General features: G+C 53.8%; 1 protein-coding gene across 2 annotated transcripts in view; it reads right to left on the bottom strand.

Annotated features, from left to right (window-relative positions):
* The window catches only part of SLC29A1 (solute carrier family 29 member 1 (Augustine blood group)), a 1,214,204-nt gene that overhangs the window by 530,717 nt on the left and 661,023 nt on the right, over positions 1–22,464 (bottom strand). The gene's annotated exons all lie outside the window — the stretch shown is intronic.

The raw sequence follows: 22,464 nt of genomic DNA on the forward strand, positions 1-22,464 counted from the left end.
TAGCTCTTTGATGCCAGTTCATAGCTCAATGTGCTGAGTTAGAAGGATGTATCTTATGAACTCCAAGTAACACAGGATCCCTATGACCAAAGCAACAGTCCACTGAGCTCTCAACATATAATACTAATCTGTGATCTACACGCCACACGTTGTGCCATGCAGCAGGAACATTCACCTTTTATGCTACCACATCATGAGTCAAAACTATGAGTAGCCAAATCTCAGATCGATTCCACAAGTGCACTAACCATCTGAGTTATCATGCCGTTTATTTATCCCCAGAGAAAGGCTGCTCACACGCACACCTCTGCAGGCCGCTCCTGTCTCAGTTCAGTCTGTCATGCAGCCTGCTCACCATCACTCACTCCGACAGAGACTCCGTCATCTCTGAACACGCGACAATGCCGTGACATGGATTGCGTCATAGATCAAAGACAGACAAAGTGTGGTGTACCTGCCACCTTTCACGTCAGACCCTGACACCCATCATTGTGGCATCTCTGAGGGTCCCATATATCTCCTCTCTTATTCAGTCTCTTCCCTTACCAGACCTTGGAGTAGATGGTTCAACCTCACCGATCACACCTATGCAGCCGATACACCAATCGATCGAAAGATGGATGGCCGAGAAGGCCTCTCAAAGGTAAGGCCTGAAACCTGTCGCCATGCCCTGAATGAATGAATGAATGATGAGTGACCACCTACACCTCAATACCGCAAAGAAAGAGATCATGTCCTGTGGACAGCGGAACAACTCCAGACTGCCTCTGTGAGGCCCAAGGACCTCAATGCCCCCCAGCATCATTAATAGAGACACCCATGGACCCAGAGCTGTGCTTGATGCCACATGTCAACAAGGACACAGAGAGCCCCTTCCACACACCTTTGAAATCCATAAAACCTACAATATAACCTCACACACGCAATACCTCAACCATACACAACGAATTGGTAATGTTGCTGCAAGAACCCTTCTGCACCCCCACCCCAGAGAGTGCATGCCACCAGGGCTGCAAATGCTCCACCAACTACAACTTTCAAAGCCTTTCGCATCGTCCTCAGAGCCACCAAGGGAAAAGGACCACCCTACATACAAAATAAAGTGCGACAATTCAAACAAACTAGGGCACTGTGCTGCAGACCTGCCCCGCGGACCATCAAAATGCCATACCGTAAGACAGCCATAAGAGGCACGGCTCTCTCAGTACAAGCCCCGAGCTCTGGAAGACCCCACCTACCAAGAGTCATCCAGGGGCATTTCAAGTCTAGAAGAGAGGTGAAAACACGACTGTCTACATGATAGGAACACCATTGCATAGCCATGAGAAAGAACCAGAAACAACAACAAATACCATACAGGGACCTGCAGGGCAGATCAAAGCCGCCATCTTACTGAAACCATAAACCGCGTGCCTGTCTCGCACATTTGTTTGTCCGTCACACTGATGCGCTCTGCCTCCCATAACCGCACCTTGGTGGTAATTAGCACCACATGGAGACACTTCCCACACAGGATCAAAACAAAAACAACTCCCTTCAAAACACACACCTGACACAGTGTATCATGCTACCGATGTACGCAGGAGCTCCAGCACCCTACATAAGTGTAGTAAACCCTAAAATAATGTTACAGCACATACCCCTGGTCTCTAGCCTACACTCAGACCAGAACCAATCCTGGCCCAGTTGGTGAGCCCCCCAGATCTCCTGCAGCCCAGCCTGGCTTCAAACCTGAATCTGGTTCAGAACCGCACTAGGCCCAGCAAGCTGAGCCCCCCCCCCCAATGATCCTGTACCCCTGCCTCCTATCTGATGCCTGGTCCAGATATGTACCTGGTCCAGCTGCTGAAGCACCCCAGCCTGTCTTCAAATCTGCATCTGGTTCAGAACCGCACTAGGCCCAGCATGGTGAGGCCCCCCAATGATGCTGTACCCCTGCCTCCTATCTGATGCCTGGTCCAGATATGTACCTGGTCCAGCTGCTGGAGCACCCCAGCCTGGCTTCAAGCCTGCATCTGGTTCAGAACCGCATTAGGCCCAGCATGGTGAGGCCCCCCCAATGATGCTGTACCCCTGCCTCCTATCTGATGCCTGGTCCAGATATGTACCTGGTCCAGCTGCTGGAGCACCCCAGCCTGGCTTCAAGCCTGCATCTGGTTCAGAACCGCACTAGGCCCAGCAAGCTGAGCCCCCCCCCCCAATGATCCTGTACCCCTGCCTCCTATCTGATGCCTGGTCCAGATATGTACCTGGTCCAGCTGCTGGAGCACCCCAGCCTGGCTTCAAGCCTGCATCTGGTTCAGAACCGCACTAGGCCCAGCATGGTGAGGCCCCCCAATGCTCCTGTAACCCAGCCTGACTTTAAGCCCATACTTTGCCCAGAACTTTGCTAGGCCTTGCGAGCTGAGGCACCCCAATGATCTACACCCCAGCCTGGCTTAAAAACCTTACACTGCCCAAAGTTGTGCTAGGACCATCAAGCGGAGGCACCACAATGATCCTGCACCCCACTCTGGCTTCAAGCCCATACCCGGCCCAGAACTGTACTCGGTCCAGCATGGTGAGGCCCCCCCAATAATCTTGCACCCCAGCCTGGCTTCAAGCCCTCACACAGCCCCAGAACTGTAGTAGGCCCAGTGAGCTGAGGCAACCCAGAGATCCTGCACCCCAACTTGGCTTTAAGACCATCCCCTAATCAGAAGTGTGCTAGGACCCCTATAGTCAGGCACTCCAATGCACCTGCACCCCAGCCTGGCTTTAAGACCACGCCTGGCCCAGACTGTGCTAGGCCCAGCATGCTGAGGCCCCCAATGCTCCTGAACCCCAGCCTGGCTTCAAGCGACACCGGGCCCAGAACCGCACTAGGCCACCATGGCAAAACCCCCCAATGCTCCTGTACCCCAGCCTGGCTTCAAGCCCTCACACAGCCCCAGAACTGTCGTAGGCCCAGTGAGTTGAGGCAACCCAGAGATCCTGCACCCCAACTTGGCTTTAAGACCATCCCCTAATCAGAAGTGTGCTAGGACCCCTATAGTCAGGCACTCCAATGCACCTGCACCCCAGCCTGGCTTTAAGACCACGCCTGGCCCAGACTGTGCTAGGCCCAGCATGCTGAGGCCCCCAATGCTCCTGAACCCCAGCCTGGCTTCAAGCGACACCGGGCCCAGAACCGCACTAGGCCACCATGGTGAAACCCCCCAATGCTCCTGTACCCCAGCCTGGCTTCAAGCCCTCACACAGCCCCAGAACTGTCGTAGGCCCAGTGAGTTGAGGCAACCCAGAGATCCTGCACCCCAACTTGGCTTCAAGCGACACCGGGCCCAGAACTGCACTAGGCCCAGCATGGTGGGGCCCCCCAATGCTCCTGCACCCCAGCCTGGCTTCAACTGACACCCAGCCCAGAACTGTACTAGGCCACCATGGTGAGGCCCCCCAATGCTCCTGTACCCCGGCCTGACTTCAAGCCCACACACAGCCCCAGAACTGCACTAGGCCCAGCATGGTGAGGCCCCCCAATGCTCCTGGACCCCAGCCTGGCTTCAAGCCCTGCTAAAGCACCCCAATGATCCTGCCACCCTGGCGACCTGCTTCCCAAACCACACCTAGCCAAGCTACTTGCCCGACACAAGTGTCGTGAGGCATGATGACGGGGCCCCCGGCAGAATATGACGAGTGCCCCCCGAGTCTCCCATATCTCACAGATATTTATAGACCTTGGCTGAATGGTGGAAGGGTTTTGGGGCCCCGAGCATGGGCTGCGTTACTCCCCTGTCCCTCCTAACGTTCCTGCCCTACACACCACTCTGGCTTCAAGGGTCACCCCGTGTAGACCCCCACCTGTCTCTGCTGACCCTGCACCCCCAGCTCGAAGTCTGCGCCCTCTCAGGTCTCGCTCCATGGGGCATATTATCAAGACAATTATTGCCGTTTTAGCGGCCATTTTCGGCCGAAAGGCGGTGATAATTCTATTGCAGTATTAACAAGGACATGCTAACAGGCTTTAGCGTGTGTTTCCTTGTGTTAGCACCCGTTTCACTAACGCCTTGCATCTCATCGCTAATGAGATGCAAAGTAGGCGTGCCTCACATTCACTACATGGAAAAACATCGCTAACGCAGGTTCGCGCTATTAACAACGATGCCCCATACCCGTGTAGCGACAATAAAAATTGTGCTAAGACCCCATTAACGCTGGATTCTAACCATAGCTATATTACCCTATGGGAGATGGATTGTCAGGCTAAGTCCACATGGCTTATTATCAAGGAATTCCCTATCGCTGAAATATTATCGCTGGTAATTTCGCCGCTTTCGCTGGTATTTTTATCGCCTTGGAGATAGCCGTTGATAATAACGCGCTATCTCAGCGATAAAACCCAGCGATGGCCGGCGATGACTAAAATCGCGGTAAGCGCGCTTAGCAATATTTATCACTGTCAGTTGATAATATGCCTCCAAGTGAGAAGCCTGGCAGCGTACCCCACTTTTATAGCGCCCACCACAGCCTCTTGGCACAGGCACTGCAGCACAAGAGCTGAGCTGGCCGAGCATGGGGAGGGGAAGTCGGGTAAGGATGCATGACTGAATGGATGAATGAACCCTGAATAGCGTGCTCACTAGGGTGACCAACCGTCCGTAAATTTCACGGACAGTCCGTAATTTCGGCCGTCTGTCCGTTGTCCGTGAAGGATTCTTTAACGGACGCCATTTGTCCGTAATTTTAACCGGGCACCGGCCGCACCACCCTAAAGCCGGCACAGCTTCCACCCACCTCCCTGCTTGACTCCGATGCTGCTGAGGTCGGGTGTAACAGACTCCGATGCAGCACCTAAGCTCAGATACCAGCAGCATTGGAGAGGCTCAGCGGGATGCCAACCCTCACACCTTCCGCCCTTGATGAGCTGTTAAGAGGTGTTTGAAGGTGACTGAGAGGGAGGGGCTGCAGCTTCAGGCGCAGGGGCATCCATTCAGATGCAAACAGCCCTGAATGCGTCATGTCTCTGCAATTTAGGGGGGCCTCACACATTCCCTTTCTGCCCAGGGCCCCAAACATCCGAGAACCGGCCCTGATTACACCGAGGCAGCAGGTGGTCCTCTGCACAGAGCTTAATTACTGTTACTAAATTCTAAGCGAACCTCGGTTCTTCAAACGTGCAGTCTATAATGTAATAAAATAAAGAAATGGCGCAATCGCACCCACACTGATTAACAAAGTATGGAGGAGAATCAGTTAAATCAGTTCTCTTGGAGTATCTCCTTTAAGTACTGTACATCACAGTGGGGGGGCGTGGGGGGGACTAACATTTTGGAAAGAGAGCCTGTCTTCTCGTTGTCTTGTCCAGGAGGGGGTGAGGAGCCCTACCCCACCCTGGCAGAGACCAAGATGATACTACAATACTGCATGCCCACCCCTGTGCCCACCCTGGTGGATCCTGATACCCCTCCTGTGATGGCTCCTACCCCCCCCCCCTGATGGCTCCTCTCCCCCCTGTGGTGCATCCTGTCCCCCCATGTGGTGGCTCCTGTCCCCCCTCCCCCGCCTGTGATGGCTCCTGTCCCCCCCCCACCCCCTCCCCCCGTGGTGGATCCTGTCTCCGGCCTGGGTGGCTTCTGTCCCAGTCCTGGAATGGCTCCTGCAGCGAGGGTGAAGTTCTTGATGGGCCTCTTCTCAAAGGCTCAGCTCAAAATTAATATGAAAAGGTGGGCAAGTGAGTAATTGAAGGGATGGGTGGATGGCTGGATGAATTAGTGAAAGGGTGAATGGATGAATGAAAGATTGAATAGATGGATAATGAGATGGATTGATGAGTGAGTGGAAGGATGGATGAGAGAAATTATAAATAGATGGGTGGAAGGGTAAAAGAGTGGATGAATGAGTGAAAGGATGGATGAGTGAAAGGATGGATGATGAGAGAGTGGATGGATGAGTGAAATGATGGCTGGATTGATGAATTGAGAACTGCAAGGGTGAATGTCCTATTACTTACCGGTAATCTTCATTACTCCTGGTCCCGTAGTCCTCGTCCCATTCCTTTACAAAGTGGAGATTACTATCTCCGCGACAGAAAAAAAGAACAGGAGCATGCTGGGATACCTAACCCACTCCCTCCCGCTGGGAGTACATAAGCGGTACCAGCCCAGCATGCAGCCTGAAAATACCAAGCCAACAACCGGAAGGCCGGCCGCCAGGGAGGGAGGGAGGGAAGTAAGGAATGGGACGAGGACTACGGGACCAGGAGTAATGAAGATTACCGGTAAGTAATAGGACATTACCCCCAGGTCCCTCCGTCCTCGTCCCATTCCTTTACAAAGTGGAGAATACCAAAGCAGAGAACCCGTCTACCGGAACCCCACCAAAGCCAGGGGCACCAGACCGAGAAAAACGGCCCCCAACAGAAGCAATAGGGAGCCCACAAGAAAAGCAGGCAGGAGAACACAACCAGCCACGCCTCCAACCAAGCCGAAAATAACCCAGACCCCAAAAGAAGCAGGGGACTAGCAAGAAAGGACCGCAAACGAACACAAGACCCCCCAGGAAAGCCCGAAGGAGGCCCTGCACTCAGAAGCAAGACCCAAGGGAACCCCCAGAGGGGCAGAAAGAGAAACCACCCCCCTGAACCACCAGGTAAAGGGAACCCCGGAGAAGCGGAAGAGCCCCAAAGGAGCAACCCAGCCAGGAAGGACAAACAACCCGGGAGAAAAACCACCAAGGGAGAAGCCCACAGCCCCAGGCAGCACCAAGCAGCCGCATCAAAAGGGACAAAACAGCACATCCAGGCCCAACGCAGAGCGCCCGAGAGCAGGACGCACAGGGAGACATGCCAAAGACCCAGGAAGGAACATAGCAGGGCAAGCCAGAGAGCGAACCCCCCAGAGCAGAGAAGAAGGCGACCCACAGCCGGACCAACCCACAAACACCACACCAAGAGGGAAGGAAGAGGAGAACGAAGAGGCACGTCAAACTCAGAAAAACACCGAGCGCGACCAACCACAGGACCAACCCCAACACACCAGGGGAAGACACCCGCAGAGCCTCAAAGACCGAAGAGGAAAGAACCAGACAAGAAAACAGGCACCGACATAGAGCAAGAACCAGGAAGAAAGGGGCCAAGGCAACCAGACAAGGCCCCCCCCTAACCCACCGACCAACAGCCGACAACCGCGGCAAAAAGGAACCGGAGGCACAGAAAACCCACAGAAGGCCCAGGCCAAAAGGCAGGAAGACAAGCCGTCAACCCCAGCAGAGACACCGGAAGGCCGCAGCCAAGGCCGCCTCACCGGGAGAAGAAAACCCGGTCACAGGAACCAGTCAAAGGCCAGGACCGAGGCAACCAAAAGCAGGAGACAGGGACATGAACCCAGGAACCCACCCAAGCAAGGCCAGGGAGAGCAACAAGCGCCACCCAAAGCAGACTCTACACACGGCCAGCGAACAGCCAGGAGAGAACAACCAAGGGCCGAACACAGAATCGGGGAAACAAACCCCAGAACCGGGAAGGAGGAACCCCCACCAACCAAGAGCCGACCCACAGGTCAGGAGGACACCAAGGAACCACCCAAGGCGAACCCCAAAAAGGGCGAAACAGGAACGACCAACAAGGAGGCCAACAGCCCAACAACGCAGGCAGGCCAGAAGACCCAAGAAGCCAACCGGACAATGGACAAGCCAGCCAGCCAGGAGGCCCCAAAACGGAGCAGCAGAACCCGAAAGGAGAGGCAAAGGGTCAACTGACCCAAACCCAAAAACCCCAACCAAGAAGGGACCAGGGACCAGCACCAAAGCAAGCCAAGCCACCAAGAGAGGAGAAGCAGCCGGGGAACAGAGAGGGAGACCGGCAAGCCACAACCGGCAACCAACACAGAGGCCACAGCTCACCAGCCAGGCGCAAAGGAGCAGCTCAGGAAAGGACACAGGACCAACCCGGCACCCAGACCAACAGGGCCAGAACCACCGGCCAGCAAGAGGCCAAAAAGAGGCCCAAAAGCACCAGAGAACGAGCGGCCAGGGAAGAACCCAGGCAGGGAACCCGCAAAGGAAGGCCCAAAAACAAGGACCGGAGGGAGGAAACACACCAGCACCCCGGAACACCCCCGGCACCCCCAAACCAAAGGAGAGGAGCCCGGAGAAACCAAAGGCGCATAACCCTCGGGGGGAGCGGGCACACACCCAAAAAGGGAAGAACAAAGCACGCAGAGCCAGCAAGAGCAACGGCCAGAGACACCACAGGCCGAAAGCAGGCCGTACGGGAGCGAGAAACGCCCAAGCCCAAGGAAAAGGCCCACAGGGGGAAAACCAGAGCCCCAGGACCCAGGCAAAGCCAACCACCAGCACAAGGCCGAAAAAGAGGAGCGGGGACGCAGCAACGTGGCCCACACACCACGGGAGGCTAGACCACAACCGGCAGCCCCACCAACAAAACCACTGGCCAAGCCCAAGAGAAGGCACGGCGAGGAGGACATCGGGAGCGGCACCCATAAGCATGAAAGAAGGGCACAGGGCAACCCGAACCCACAAACAGGGAGAGGCACAGAAGGAGTGCACCCAAGAAACAAAGAACCACCCAGGCAGAAGCCAAGGAAGACCCACAACACCTAGCCACCACAGGAGGCAAAAGGTCAGCAGCGAGAGGCAAACGACCGCAAGCCACAAAGAAGAGACACAGGGGAAAGGAAACCACAACAGGAAACCAAACCTCATCAGCCAACCCAGCGCACCACAACACAGCACCAGGCAAGAGGGAAGAGGCAAGCAGCAACACCAGCCAGAAAGCCCACCAGAGGCCCCACCAGGAAAGCCCCGGAGCCAACAGCCAACCAAGGCCAAGACCCACCGGAACAGAGGGAAGGCACAACAGCCCCCCCCCCCCCCCCCGAGAACCCAAGAAACAGGGAGTCCGGAAGCATCAAGGACCCAGACGCAGGACGCAAGAAGCAACCCAGCCAAACACAAGCAGAGGCCACGCGCTAAAGTAGAGGAGCCTCAGACGGGGGAACACCGGGGGCCACAGGCCCACCGCCCCGACCACAACCAGCACGAAGCACACCCACAGGGAACCTGCCGGGGAAGGAGCCCACCAACCCAGGCAGGAAGATACGCCGGAGGGCAGGAGAGAGCGAACGCAAGGGCACCGGCGCGCCCAGCCGCAACACCAAGACAGGAGCAGGCGCCAGCTGGGAGGGAAGGCCAGGAAACCCCACACGTCGAAGCTCAGAGCACCGGACAGGCACAAGGGGGCAGAAAAAAACAAGGCACCCCGAGCACGGGCCACACCAACACCCCTGGAAGGATGCAAGAAGCGCCCAGCACCATGAGCCGCAGGCAGGCACCCAGACAGGCACGCACCAGGCCCGGCTCTAAAAGAACAGGCAGGAACCAACAGGGCGGACAGGCAGCAGGCGGAAGAATCCGTGCAACAGGCAACCAAGGCGAACAGTCAACCAAGCACCAACCAGGGGGAAACAGAAGCACGCAGGGCAGGAAGGCTGGAAGCCCACAGGACAGAGGAACGAACCAGGACGAACCTCACCCAAAAACGAAAAAGCCCAGGAGAGCAGAAGAGAGCACAGGGGGACAGCCACAGCACCCGCCCGCCCCGGCACACCCCCAGCAGCGGAAAACAGGGAGCCAAGGCCGCAGGCCAGCACAGCAGAAGAGTGCAGCACATGGAAGAAAGAAAAGCGGCACCCACCAGGGGGACAGGCCAACACCATAAAACAGAGACCGTCCCCCAACCCCTCCGCCCAGACGCCATCCAGCAACAAGCGTCGAGCAAGCGGAAAACAAGGAGGACAGGGAACCCAGAACCGGAGGAGGAAGCACCCCCCCCCCGCAGCACCGGGAAGCAAGGCAGAGACTCAGCGCAGAAAGCCACGCAATGCCCCCAACCCAGCAAGCAGGAACAGGGAGCGCCACAAGCCAGCACGGACAAACCCCAACAGGAATCAACCAGCAGACGGTGAGACAAGAGGACGCCAGGCCCCAGAGTAGAAAGCGCCAGCAGCAAGCACGGCGAGAATACCCCCAAAGCAGCCAAGCAAGACCCCCAGCCAAGACCGCCGAAGCAGCCCACCGTGCACAGCCAGACCCAGCAGGCAAAGCACAGAGCCAGAGGAATAAGCATGGAAGAAATCGGAACCGCTATGCGGTACTCACCACAGGGGCAGGAAGAGCACACCAAAAGCGCCCTGCCCCCAAGACCCAGCCCAGGCGCCCTCCAAGACACCAGCGCCGGGCGAGGAAGAGAGCTGCAGCCACCGGTCAGACACCGACCCCCATCAAGCACCGTCCCTGCACCAACATCAGGAACAGCAGGGGAAACTGGTAGGAAAGGAGGCGAGCAGCACACCAAGGGAGACCAGGAGCACCGCCCGGCGCAGCCCCTGGACTCCCATATCATCCATAGCAGCGTGTCTTCCAGCCAGGCCAAGCCGTAGGAAGACGCGCGCTGTAACCCGGAAGGAATCCGGACATCCGGCGCCCCAGCCGCAAAGGGCCGGGCGCCAATCAACGCGACTCCCAGCAAGCCCGGCAGGCCAGGAGACGCGGAAGAGGACGTCGAGGACAGCCCAGCAGTCCTACGAGACATCCATCGAAGAAATCACAGGTAAGTCAGACACGTCCTATTCTGTCGGAAGACAGAAAAAAAGAACAGGCTGCATGCTGGGCTGGTACCGCTTACGTACTCCCAGCGGGAGGGAGTGGGTTAGGTATCCCAGCATGCTCCTGTTCTTTTTTTCTGTCGCGGAGATAGTAATCTCCACTTTGTAAAGGAATGGGACGAGGACGGAGGGACCTGGGGGTTATGGATGGACGGATGAGTGAAAAGGTGGATGTAAGGATGGATGAGTGAGTGAAAGGGAGGGTATATGGACACAAGGATGAATAGAGTAGTGAAAGGATAGATGGATGAGAGAAAGGATGGATGAGTGATAGGGTCAATGGATGAATTCATGAGTAGATGGATGGATGGAAGGAGGGATGGCTAAGTGAAAGGGTCGATGGAGAGAGAAAGGGAGGATGGATGGATGACTGAAAGGGTGGATGGGTGGAAGGATGAGTGACTGGATGGATGAGTAAGTTAAATGATGGCTGGATGGGTGAAAGGGTAAATGGCTGGATGGATGAGTGAATGGCTGGATGGGTAGAATAGTGGATGGATAAGTGTACAGATGGATAGGGTGAAAGGGTGGATGGATGGATAAGTGAAAGGATGGATGAAGGGATGGATAAGTGAAATGATAGATGGAACGATACATGATGGATAGGTTTGCAAATGGTTGGATTTGGCTGGGCTTACTTATATACTATTGCGCGACCTCCTCTGATGTGTCTGTAAAACGTACCTATTGTCCTGAAGTTTTGTCCTGAATTTTGACCTCCTGCCCTGAATTTGTGTCCTGAATTTTGACCCTTTGTCCTGAATTTTTACACTCACCGTCCTGAATTTGCACCAATGATAGTTGGTCACCCTAGTGCTCACTGAAGGCTTAGCGCCGGCTGAAAGTGGTGAGCGCTAAGAATAGCAGCGGACTGAGCATGTGTGTGTGTGGGGGGGGCGTCAGAGTGAGGCACATGCAGGGTGCCCCCTGCGGGCACTGCTCCGCAGCAGGCACAGGGCACTCCACCCACCAGAAGAGAGGACAGTTTACCCATGAGCCCCAGAGGGGAGGATCCAGCGCCGTGCCTGGCGGAGGTACCTGAGAGGGCGCCTTACGAAAGGTGGGGGTGGTTCATTCACAGGGGGGTGTGGCGTTACCATATGGGGGGCAGCCCCAGTCTCTCGGGGTCTGGGGGTGACGACACTGGCGCTGTACTGGCAGTGCTGTGCCAGGCCGAGGGGCGGTGCCAGGGGGCTCCTGGAGCCTGGTCAGAGGCACGCAGGACCTTTCCAGGGAGACCCCTTGTTGTAATGGAAGAATGGTCCGTATTCAAGATGGTATGTTCATGTAGTTTATTAGGTAACCAATAAATGAAGTAAGGTACAATGAACGAACCCCAACAGGAGCAGCCTGCTTGCTGCTCAGCCCTACTCTCCTGACAACACTCTATGACATCATACCTCATGCTAACATTCTACACCATACACTGGCTGAGCAGCAAGCTGGAAGCAGATACCACATCCCTCTGGGTGGATTATTATTGTAAGAAATACAACAGGGTTTATTCAATGGATAGCGCTAGAGTGCAGACACTGCAGACGGCGTCACTCCTAGCGCCATGAGGTCCACGCCGCTCACGGGGTTCCATCCCCCGGCCTTCAGAGAGAGAGGAATGCCAACCATGCTGCCACCACACCCCTCAGCGGGCCGGCTTTGAACCTGTGACGGGGTCCCGTGGACCCCCTCCTCCCGCCAGCCTGCTCCCAGACAAGAATCTTTCCATTAGTTTCTGTTCACACCGGGACGGAAAGCCCTCCCTGATGCGAATACAACTTCTAATAACCCCGCGGTTCAAGGGTCAGCTTCGGATAACCAGGGTTTTTGTTTTCGTTTTTTGCAAGCAGCGGACTTGCTGCTGGGATTTCCAGGCCCTGCCTCATAGCAGCTGCAGGACGCACATTCCACGCACTGCCAGTTGACCATTCCCGTCTGGGCAAGGAGACGTCACCCACAGGAGCCCAGGCGGCAGCCCGGCAGTGTGCCCTCTCCTGGCACCAAGGAGCCAATGGACGCCTGCTCACCCTGTGCACGGGGCAGACTCTGCCCGGTGCCTCCAGGTCACACCCCGTTCGCCCACCTGGGCCTTCCTGCCCCCTCATTATGGCACGCCCTGCATGGGCACTGATGAGAGCCAGCACTGGTGGCCCCACTGGCACTGCCGCCTCTGTGCAGTTCGTCCCCCTTGTATCTTCCCGCGTCTTTTTGGCAGCCTGCTTCCTGCTACCGTTCCTCCTAGCCCAAAGGCTCACACCCCGGCAGCAGATTCTGCCCCGGGTGCAGGGAGGGAGCCATCACTCACCCCTGGAACCACCATGCGCACCAGCTTCACAATCCCCCAGAGCAGCCCCAGCTGCCACACTATACCCTCCCCCAAAGATATTCAATGAGCCTTCACCCATGTCCCTGCAACCCTCCGAATGCCATGACTTGGACCCCCCTGAAGAACCTTTGTGCCAGCTTCTGAACTTCACCATCAGCATGAACCATGCATGGTCTGACCAGTCACCGTGCATCCACGGCGAAGGCTTGGGACACCTCCAACACCGGTCCAGACCCCAGAACTACCTTCACCATCAGCATCAACCACGCATGGTCTGACCACTCCCCATGCACCCACGGCGAAGGCTTCGGCCACCTCCAACACCAGTCCAGACCCCAGAACTACCTTCACCATCTGCATGAACCATGGAGGGCCTGACCAGTCCACGTGCACCCACGGCGAAGGCTTCGGCCACCTCCAACACCAGTCCAGACCCCAGAACCACCTTCACCATCTGCATGAACCATGGAGGGTCTGAGCAGTCACCGTGCACCCACGGCGAAGGCTTCGGTCGCCTCCAACACCAGTCCAGACCCCAGAACTACCTTCATCATCAGCATGAACCACACATGGTCTGACCACTCCCCATGCACCCACGGCAAAGGCTTCGGCCACCTCCAACACCAGTCCAGATCCAGAAGTACCTTCACCATCTGCATGAACCATGGAGGGTCTGACCAGTCACCGTGCACCCACAGCGAAGGCTTCGGTCGTCTCCAATACCGATCCAGACCCCAGAACTACCTTCACCATCAGCATGAACCATGCATGGTCTGACCAGTCACTGTGCATCCACGGCGAAGGCTTGAGACACCTCCAACACTGGTCCAGACCCCAGAACTACCTTCACCATCAGCATGAACCACGCATGGTCTGACCACTCCCCATGCACCCACGGCGAAGGCTTCGGCCACCTCCAACACCAGTCCAGACCCAGAAGTACCTTCACCATCTGCATGAACCATGGAGGGTCTGACCAGTCACCGTGCACCCATGGCGAAGGCTTCGGTCGTCTCCAACACCGGTCCAGACCCCAGAACTACCTTCACCATCAGCATGAACCATGTATGGTCGCACCAGTCACCGTGCACCCGCGGCGAAGGCTTCGGTCATCTCCAACACCGGTCCAGACCCTAGAACTACCTTCACCATCAGCATGAACCATGCATGGTCTGACCACTCCCCATGCACCCACGGCGAAGGCTTCGGCCATCTCCAACACCGGTCCAGACCCCAGAACTACCTTCACCATCAGCATGAACCATGTATGGTCGCACCAGTCACCGTGCACCCGCGGCGAAGGCTTCTGCCACCTCCAACACCGGTCCAGACCCCAGAACTACCTTCACCAGTCTCTCTCCTGACCAGGATATGACATTTCTTCAGCGTGTTTCCCGGGCACCACCTGGCAGTAGCTCTGCACAACCAGCCGCTTCTGGCCCACGCCGTCACAAGCTGTGATGCAGCACACCCCTAATACCCATTAGGCTAGGACTGTCCCGGTGCCCTGACTCACAGCCACCCCGTACCACGTCCAGGCCTCGCTCCAGTCCCACCTTCTAAGCCCTCGACCAAGAGAGGTTCCCTCAGCCTCCCTCTGTAGGGCCACGTCTGGGCGATCCTACTGGTTCTGGGGCACGAGTGGAGAGCTCCTGCTCACCAGAGCCAGGCAGAGTCATCCTGAACCCCAGAGTAACCTCGAACCCGCTCAGGCCCTTCACCTGTGTGTCTTTTCATAGAAAAACAATTAACAGAATGTCAATGCTGGGAAACAATTTCTTTGCAAATCTTGCTGTGTGTGTTGTGTGTGAGTAAAGCTTCAGCTGCTTCCTGTGCTGTACCTGCTGTACCTATCCTGTGTATGAGTAAAGGTTGCACTGTTGCCTCCTGAGCTGCACCTGCTGTACTTTTCCTGTATGTGAGTAAAGCTTCCATACCCACCCTCTGTGTGAGTAAAGCTTGCACTTCTGCTTCCAGTTCCGTCTCTCCTGTACTTTTTCTGTGGGTGAGTAAAGCTTGCACTGCTGCTCCTCCTGTTCTTGTCTTGTGTGTGAGTAAAGCTCCCACTGCTGCTTCTAATGCCGTACCTCCTGTTCCAATGCCGTACCTCCTGTTCTTATCTTGTGTGTGAGTAAAGCTCGCACTGCTGCTTCTAATGCCGTACCTCCTGTTCCAATACCGTACCTCCTGTTCTTATCTTGTGTGTGAGTAAAGCTTGCACTGCTGCTCCTCCTGTTCTTGTCTTGTGGGTGGGTAAAGCTTGCACTGCTGCTCCTCCTGTTCTTGTCTTGTGGGTGGGTAAAGCTTGCACTGCTGCTTCTAATGCCGTACCTCCTCTTCCGATGCCGTACCTCCTGTTCTTGTCTTGTGTGTGAGTAAAGCTTGCACTGCTGCTCCTCCTGTTCTTGTCTTGTGGGTGGGTAAAGCTTGCACTGCTGCTCCTCCTGTTCTTATCTTGTGTGTGAGTAAAGCTTGCACTGCTGCTCCTCCTGTTCTTATCTTGTGTGTGAGTAAAGCTTGCACTGCTGCTCCTCCTGTTCTTATCTTGTGGGTGGGTAAAGCTTGCACTGCTGCTTCTAATGCCGTACCTCCTGTTCCAATACCGTACCTCCTGTTCTTATCTTGTGTGTGAGTAAAGCTTGCACTGATGCTCCTCCTGTTCTTGTCTTGTGGGTGGGTAAAGCTTGCACTGCTGCTTCTAATGCCGTACCTCCTCTTCCGATGTCGTACCTCCTGTTCTTATCTTGTGTGTGAGTAAAGCTTGCACTGCTGCTCCTCCTGTTCTTGTCTTGTGGGTGGGTAAAGCTTGCACTGCTGCTTCTAATGCCGTACCTCCTGTTCCAATACCGTACCTCCTGTTCTTATCTTGTGTGTGAGTAAAGCTTGCACTGATGCTCCTCCTGTTCTTGTCTTGTGTGTGAGTAAAGCTCGCACTGCTGCTTCTAATGCCGTACCTCCTCTTCCGATGCCGTACCTCCTGTTCTTATCTTGTGTGTGAGTAAAGCTTGCACTGCTGCTCCTCCTGTTCTTGTCTTGTGTGTGAGTAAAGCTTGCACTGCTGCTCCTCCTGTTCTTGTCTTGTGTGTGAGTAAAGCTCGCACTGCTGCTTCTAATGCCGTACCTCCTCTTCCGATGCCGTACCTCCTGTTCTTATCTTGTGTGTGAGTAAAGCTTGCACTGCTGCTCCTCCTGTTCTTGTCTTGTGGGTGGGTAAAGCTTGCACTGCTGCTCCTCCTGTTCTTGTCTTGTGTGTGAGTAAAGCTCGCACTGCTGCTTCTAATGCCGTACCTCCTCTTCCGATGCCGTACCTCCTGTTCTTATCTTGTGTGTGAGTAAAGCTCGCACTGCTGCTTCTAATGCCGTACCTCCTCTTCCGATGCCGTACCTCCTGTTCTTATCTTGTGTGTGAGTAAAGCTTGCACTGCTGCTCCTCCTGTTCTTGTCTTGTGGGTGGGTAAAGCTTGCACTGCTGCTTCTAATGCCGTAGCTCCTGTTTCAATACCGTACCTCCTGTTCTTATCTTGTGTGTGAGTAAAGCTTGCACTGCTGCTCCTCCTGTTCTTGTCTTGTGGGTGGGTAAAGCTTGCACTGCTGCTCCTCCTGTTCTTGTCTTGTGTGTGAGTAAAGCTCGCACTGCTGCTTCTAATGCCGTACCTCCTCTTCCGATGCCGTACCTCCTGTTCTTATCTTGTGTGTGAGTAAAGCTTGCACTGCTGCTCCTCCTGTTCTTGTCTTGTGTGTGAGTAAAGCTTGCACTGCTGCTCCTCCTGTTCTTGTCTTGTGTGAGTAAAGCTCGCACTGCTGCTTCTAATGCCGTACCTCCTCTTCCGATGCCGTACCTCCTGTTCTTATCTTGTGTGTGAGTAAAGCTTGCACTGCTGCTCCTCCTGTTCTTGTCTTGTGTGTGAGTAAAGCTTGCACTGCTGCTCCTCCTGTACTTATCTTGTGTGTGAGTAAAGCTCGCACTGCTGCTTCTAATGCCGTACCTCCTGTTCCAATGCCGTACCTCCTGTTCTTGTCTTGTGTGTGGGTAAAGCTTGCACTGCTGCTCCTCCTGTTCTTGTCTTGTGTGTGAGTAAAGCTCGCACTGCTGCTCCTCCTGTTCTTGTCTTGTGGGTGGGTAAAGCTTGCACTGCTGCTCCTCCTGTTCTTGTCTTGTGTGTGAGTAAAGCTTGCACTGCTGCTCCTCCTGTTCTTGTCTTGTGGGTGGGTAAAGCTTGCACTGCTGCTCCTCCTGTTCTTGTCTTGTGTGTGAGTAAAGCTTGCACTGCTGCTCCTCCTGTTTTTGTCTTGTGGGTGGGTAAAGCTTGCACTGCTGCTCCTCCTGTTCTTATCTTGTGTGTGAGTAAAGCTTGCACTGCTGCTTCTAATGCCGTACCTCCACTTCCGATGCCGTACCTCCTGTTCTTATCTTGTGTGTGAGTAAAGCTCGCACTGCTGCTTCTAATGCCGTACCTCCTCTTCCGATGCCGTACCTCCTGTTCTTATCTTGTGTGTGAGTAAAGCTTGCACTGCTGCTCCTCCTGTTCTTGTCTTGTGGGTGGGTAAAGCTTGCACTGCTGCTCCTCCTGTTCTTGTCTTGTGGGTGGGTAAAGCTTGCACTGCTGCTTCTAATGCCGTACCTCCTGTTCCAATACCGTACCTCCTGTTCTTATCTTTTGTGTGAGTAAAGCTTGCACTGCTGCTCCTCCTGTTCTTGTCTTGTGGGTGGGTAAAGCTTGCACTGCTGCTTCTAATGCCGTACCTCCTGTTCCAATACCGTACCTTCTGTTCTTATCTTGTGTGTGAGTAAAGCTTGCACTGCTGCTCCTCCTGTTCTTGTCTTGTGTGTGAGTAAAGCTTGCACTGCTGCTCCTCCTGTTCTTGTCTTGTGGGTGGGTAAAGCTTGCACTGCTGCTCCTCCTGTTCTTGTCTTGTGTGTGAGTAAAGCTCGCACTGCTGCTTCTAATGCCGTACCTCCTCTTCCGATGCCGTACCTCCTGTTCTTATCTTGTGTGTGAGTAAAGCTTGCACTGCTGCTCCTCCTGTTCTTGTCTTGTGGGTGGGTAAAGCTTGCACTGCTGCTTCTAATGCCGTACCTCCTGTTCCAATACCGTACCTCCTGTTCTTGTCTTGTGTGTGAGTAAAGCTTGCACTGCTGCTCCTCCTGTTCTTGTCTTGTGTGTGAGTAAAGCTCGCACTGCTGCTTCTAATGCCGTACCTCCTCTGCCGATGCCGTACCTCCTGTTCTTATCTTGTGTGTGAGTAAAGCTTGCACTGCTGCTCCTCCTGTTCTTGTCTTGTGTGTGAGTAAAGCTTGCACTGCTGCTCCTCCTGTTCTTTTCTTGTGTGTGAGTAAAGCTCGCACTGCTGCTTCTAATGCCGTACCTCCTCTTCCGATGCCGTACCTCCTGTTCTTATCTTGTGTGTGAGTAAAGCTTGCACTGCTGCTCCTCCTGTTCTTGTCTTGTGTGTGAGTAAAGCTTGCACTGCTGCTCCTCCTGTTCTTATCTTGTGTGTGAGTAAAGCTCGCACTGCTGCTTCTAATGCCGTACCTCCTCTTCCGATGCCGTACCTCCTGTTCTTATCTTGTGTGTGAGTAAAGCTTGCACTGCTGCTCCTCCTGTTCTTGTCTTGTGTGTGAGTAAAGCTTGCACCGCTGCTCCTCCTGTTCTTATCTTGTGTGTGAGTAAAGCTCGCACTGCTGCTTCTAATGCCGTACCTCCTGTTCCAATACCGTACCTCCTGTTCTTGTCTTGTGTGTGAGTAAAGCTTGCACTGCTGCTCCTCCTGTTCTTGTCTTGTGGGTGGGTAAAGCTTGCACTGCTGCTCCTCCTGTTCTTGTCTAGCTTGCACTGCTGCTCCTCCTGTTCTTATCTTGTGTGTGAGTAAAGCTTGCACTGCTGCTTCTAATGCCGTACCTCCTGTTCCAATACCGTACCTCCTGTTCTTATCTTGTGTGTGAGTAAAGCTTGCACTGCTGCTCCTCCTGTTCTTGTCTTGTGTGTGAGTAAAGCTTGCACTGCTGCTCCTCCTGTTCTTGCCTTGTGGGTGGGTAAAGCTTGCACTGCTGCTCCTCCTGTTCTTGTCTTGTGTGTGAGTAAAGCTCGCACTTCTGCTTCTAATGCCGTACCTCCTCTTCCGATGCCGTACCTCCTGTTCTTATCTTGTGTGTGAGTAAAGCTTGCACTGCTGCTCCTCCTGTTCTTATCTTGTGGCTGGGTAAAGCTTGCACTGCTGCTTCTAATGCCGTACCTCCTGTTCCAATACCGTACCTCCTGTTCTTATCTTAGGTGTGAGTAAAGCTTGCACTGCTGCTCCTCCTGTTCTTGTCTTGTGGGTGGGTAAAGCTTGCACTGCTGCTTCTAATGCCGTACCTCCTGTTCTTATCTTGTGTGTGAGTAAAGCTTGCACTGCTGCTCCTCCTGTTCTTGTCTTGTGTGTGAGTAAAGCTTGCACTGCTGCTCCTCCTGTACTTATCTTGTGTGTGAGTAAAGCTCGCACTGCTGCTTCTAATGCCGTAGCTCCTGTTCCAATACCGTACCTCCTGTTCTTATCTTGTGTGTGAGTAAAGCTTGCACTGCTGCTCCTCCTGTTCTTGTTTTGTGGGTGGGTAAAGCTTGCACTGCTGCTCCTCCTGTTCTTGTCTTGTGTGTGAGTAAAGCTCGCACTGCTGCTTCTAATGCCGTACCTCCTCTTCCGATGCCGTACCTCCTGTTCTTATCTTGTGTGTGAGTAAAGCTTGCACTGCTGCTCCTCCTGTTCTTGTCTTGTGTGTGAGTAAAGCTTGCACTGCTGCTCCTCCTGTTCTTGTCTTGTGTGTGAGTAAAGCTCGCACTGCTGCTTCTAATGCCGTACCTCCTCTTCCGATGCCGTACCTCCTGTTCTTATCTTGTGTGGAGTAAAGCTCGCACTGCTGCTTCTAATGCCGTACCTCCTGTTCCAATGCCGTACCTCCTGTTCTTGTCTTGTGTGTGAGTAAAGCTTGCACTGCTGCTCCTCCTGTTCTTGTCTTGTGGGTGGGTAAAGCTTGCACTGCTGCTCCTCCTGTTCTTGTCTTGTGTGTGGGTAAAGCTTGCACTGCTGCTCCTCCTGTTCTTGTCTTGTGTGTGAGTAAAGCTTGCACTGCTGCTCCTCCTGTTCTTGTCTTGTGGGTGGGTAAAGCTTGCACTGCTGCTCCTCCTGTTCTTGTCTTGTGTGTGAGTAAAGCTCGCACTGCTGCTTCTAATGCCGTACCTCCTGTTCCAATGCCGTACCTCCTGTTCTTGTCTTGTGTGTGAGTAAAGCTTGCACTGCTGCTCCTCCTGTTCTTGTCTTGTGGGTGGGTAAAGCTTGCACTGCTGCTCCTCCTGTTCTTGTCTTGTGTGTGAGTAAAGCTTGCACTGCTTCTCCTCCTGCTCTTGTCTTGTGTGTGGGTAAAGCTTGCACTGCTGCTCCTCCTGTTCTTGTCTTGTGTGTGAGTAAAGCTCGCACTGCTGCTCCTCCTGTTCTTGTCTTGTGGGTGGGTAAAGCTTGCACTGCTGCTCCTCCTGTTCTTGTCCTGTATGTGAGTAAAGCTTGCACTGCTTCTCCTCCTGCTCTTATCTTGTGTGTGGGTAAAGCTTGCACTGCTGCTCCTCCTGTTCTTGTCTTGTGTGTGAGTAAAGCTCGCACTGCTGCTCCTCCTGTTCTTGTCTTGTGGGTGGGTAAAGCTTGCACTGCTGCTCCTCCTGTTCTTGTCTTGTGTGTGAGTAAAGCTTGCACTGCTTCTCCTCCTGCTCTTATCTTGTGTGTGAGTAAAGTTTGCACTGCTGCTCCTCCTGTTCTTGTCTTGTGGGTGGGTAAAGCTTGCACTGCTGCTCCTCCTGTTCTTGTCTTGTGTGTGAGTAAAGCTTGCACTGCTTCTCCTCCTGCTCTTATCTTATGTGTGAGTAAAGCTCGCACTGCTGCTTCTAATGCCTTACCTCCTCTTCCAATGCCGTCCCTCCTTAGGGAACTTATTCAATAATACGATGAATTGGGAACCACTCATAACAGCAAGGGTGCAACACACAAGTAGGGTTTGTGAGGGGCTATTTCGCTTTGCCTGCAATCTAGGTCACAAGCTGGTGACAGAGCTAGTTACCCTTTATAAAGTTTAATGTTTGTCAGTGGCAACCTATGGGGCAGGGGTGTGGGGCCACCACAAAAGCCGCCACCTACAGGTTTTGGAAACTGAGTTTATAAAAAGGCTATTGATGACCCCGGTTAGCGCCCCCACACTCCTTTGTCATCTACCTAGAGGAATTCCCCTTTTGGCTCAGCAGCCGTGTGAGGTACCGACGGATAGAGCGGTGCCTCCCAAACCTGAGCAGTTGCCAGGTGAGGCGAGGCGTATACCCAGAATTATTCGGGTAATTTCCTCTATACCTACCACAAGGTTCAGGTTGTACGATTTATCTGTTATTCACTTTATAATATTGCAGTAGCTCTTTATGGTCCTGACGAAAGCTGGGATATAATCTATCCATAAGCTGAAACACGTAGACCAGTTTTTCAACACAGTTATTTGTTTAAAATGTTACAGCACTGTTTTAATTTGGTATCAAGGTAGCACCCAAATAAATAATTTTTTGTGCCTTGTTAACCAATTTTAATCATCACACACTTTTTTCATCACTTGCACTGCATACGTCACCCCGTACCACTTTTGAGTTGGGTTCCTTCTACTCAAGTGACATACTGTTAGATGCATCTGGGACATACACAGAACCTGTAGCTACGTTCATCTGGTAGAGGATGGTTCTCTGGGAAGTCCCTGGGTTCCCAAATGATGAAGCGAGCCACTTCCAGTGGGTGATGGGAATCCTTTCAGGCATACACACATCCAGTGAGATATATTTTTCGCGTTAGCAGTTGGATTTGATTTATGACTCATGGTGTGGCATTTTCAAGGTCACTGAACTATTTTTGACTCAGTTTTATTTGTTTGATATGTTGATTTGGGGATTATAAACTGTTTGAGTCTTTAAACTTTATCCCTTAGACCCCCACTCTATCTTGAGATATCTTATTACTGCTGGGAGAACTGACCATAAGACAACCTAACGTCATTAAATAAGTACATAGGCACTGAATACTGCTTTAATCAGACTGGGCTGTGGATGCACGTTCCAGAACCCAGAATGCACCACAAGATTCCGCTCCAAAGATGGACTGTCAAGGGCGAGGAGCACGTGGCAAGCCGGCTTCATGTAAATCACCAGTGTGTGCGTAAGTGTCAAGAGATGCAACGTAAGGGTCAAGAGATGCAGCGTAAGCGTGAAGAGGTGCAACGTAAGCGTGAAGAGGGGCAACGTAAGGGTCAAGAGGTGCAAGAAGAGATAGGAACCTAGCCCCAGACAGTGTTCTTTGGTCAAGTCTCCCAAGGTGAAGGGCCGCCCACTTCCTAAAGGAACTTTGTGGGAAAGGGGAGGCCAGTGCAGAAACTTAGCGCCTCACCTTCCGTCAGGAAAGAAGAGTAGTAGTGCCTCAGCATAGAGTCATATC

The sequence above is a fragment of the Triturus cristatus genome, chromosome 6 (genome assembly GCF_964204655.1).
Source record: "Triturus cristatus chromosome 6, aTriCri1.1, whole genome shotgun sequence".
In the NCBI taxonomy this organism is placed as follows: domain Eukaryota; kingdom Metazoa; phylum Chordata; class Amphibia; order Caudata; family Salamandridae; genus Triturus; species Triturus cristatus.